Raw genomic sequence first — 2,414 nt, 5'->3', positions numbered from 1 at the left:
TCTCCACTGCAGAAGACTTGTATAGTGACCAAAAGAGTTATACCGACACGCGTTTTATCTTGATTGAAAAATATAAAAATGAATACCGGTACCAGTTCGATACTTGGATTGGTTCGGTTTCTCATGACACTGGATGGCATTGCTTTGGTTCGTAACGGTAAAGAACTAAATAATCAACTTTTATATTATTAAAATAACGAGAAGGGTAAACGACATCACTTTATATAGAAAAACTAAACCGTGAGTAAACTTTAAAATCAGGGATTGCTTCAATCAAATTATGCAGAAGCTGAAATAATCATCTAGGTTAGGAAGAGTGCTCCGGTTTTCCCCTAAATTGATTTGATTATGCTGAAGATGATGGATTGACGGTTGTTTGTAATTGGTTACTTTGTCCAGATTTACATGTTCAAATATGATAGTGTTCATGGCCAATATGAGAAGGGATGAAATCAAAGTTAAGGATTCCAAGACTCTTCTCTTCGGCGATAAACCTGTTACTGTTTTTGGCTGCAGGTAAGTTCGGTTTGATTTGATTTGATTCTCCATCGTTGCAGCTCATCAAACATGGAACTGACTTAACCAAATCATGTTAATAATCTTGAACTAATGTGCAGAAACCCGGAGGAAATCGCGTAGGGTGAAGCAGGAGCTGAGTATGTTGTAGAATCAACTGGAGTTTTCACAGATAAGGACAAAGCTGCTGCTCATTTGAAGGTTATTAATCTTAATTTATCGCAGGTTTGATGCAAATGAATACATGTTTGTTGAGAGTTAGTTTCATTGTTGATTAGGGAGGTGCGAAGAAGGTTGTGGTCTCAGCTCCAAGTGCGAACGCTCCCATGTTTGTCATGGGTGTAAACGAAAAAGAGTATAAATCCGATATCACTATTGTGTCTAATGCTAGCTACACCACTAACTGTCTTGCTCCATTGGCAAAGGTTGGTTTCGTAACTTTCGTTACTTGCAGCATGCTTGTGAAGTTCTGATGATAAGTGTTTGACATTTAACGTTCTTGGTTTTATAATACAGGTTATACATGACAAATTTAGCATTGTTGAAGGCCTTATGACCCCTGTTCACTCCATCACAGCAACTCAGAAAACTGTTGACGGTCCATCAATGAAGGAGTGGAGAGGTGGAAGTGCCGCTTCTTTCAATATTATTCCCAGCAGTACGGGTTTTTTTCTTTTTGAAGGCTGTAGGAAAAGTCCTTCCTACCCTTAATGGGAAACTTACAGGGATGTCATTCCGTGTCCCTACGGTTGACGTATCTGTGGTTGACCTTACAGCTAGGCTCGAGAAGCCTACCTCATATGATGACATTAAGGCTGCTATTAAGTAAGATTCTGATAATTAGATAAATAATATTTTTAAAGTTTTTGTTTAATTCATTTGTTGTCGGGATTAATATTATGTTGTGCACGGCTGAGGCAGAGGGGAGTATGAAGGGAATCCTAGGTTACACAGAGGATGATGTGGTGTCTACAGACTTTGTGGGTGACTGTAGGTTTAGCATATTTGATGGAAGGTGGGTATTGCTCTGGACAACAACTTTGTGAAACTTTCAGGTGAGTATAGCATATCGCCATGTGGGATTTAACTGTTTTGAAGCAAGATCGACACAGAGCGTCCGCCTCAACTCGCGGGTTGCCACTAGTTCCATATATAACTAGCATGCATCTTACTACGATGACATGTAAGTTTAATACCATTTAATATATATGTTCAGTTCACATTTCATTCATATGATGTTTCTTTACGTGGATACGCATTGGGCGTGGTATACCAACTCAATTTATGTCTCATGTGTACCTTTTGGAATGCAGGCACGAGATTTTGACAACTAATATTCTTGTTCAGGTTCCACTTTTTGGATTATATTTTTTAACATTCTTGTTCTTTGATTGAAACAAACTATTGTTGTCTAATTTACCATTTAATATTCTTTTTACTTGTTAATGCATAGGAAACTCGGTACGTAGCTGCTATGGGCTTTTACTTGAATGATTGAAACAAGATGGTAGAATAATGTATGTTGAACAAAATGCATCAGTTATATAAATATGAAAGGAGAATGTTCACATTTTTGTTGTTTAAAACACGATCGTTATTAGCATGGTTTGTTTGATTTTGTAAATTTTACGAATGCTTCAATATTTAACTTTTTTTACATTATTAGCATGTGGACAAGTCACATTCCCTAAACTGTGTTTATGTTTTGATTATGTTGTTGAACAATGTGATGGTTGTTAGGGTATTATCCCGTCAAGACAATGGTATTGTATTTGGTTTTTAAAACTTAATGGATGATCTTGCATGTTTTAAATTCATATGATTAAGCTATGGTATTAAGAAGTCACACCAAATTAACCACGCTTCCGCAAAGCCAGGGTGTGACAGCTGTTTTTCAC

General features: G+C 37.0%; 1 pseudogene; it reads left to right on the top strand.

Annotated features, from left to right (window-relative positions):
• The first annotated feature begins 436 nt into the window (after positions 1-436).
• LOC110877718 lies at positions 437-1,549 on the top strand (annotated as a pseudogene).
• The last annotated feature ends 865 nt before the right edge of the window (positions 1,550-2,414 follow it).

The sequence above is a fragment of the Helianthus annuus genome, chromosome 9, assembly GCF_002127325.2.
Source record: "Helianthus annuus cultivar XRQ/B chromosome 9, HanXRQr2.0-SUNRISE, whole genome shotgun sequence".
Taxonomy (NCBI): Eukaryota; Viridiplantae; Streptophyta; class Magnoliopsida; order Asterales; family Asteraceae; genus Helianthus; species Helianthus annuus.
Note: the sequence above shows the minus strand (reverse complement) of the source record. Positions and strands in the feature narration are given on the sequence as shown.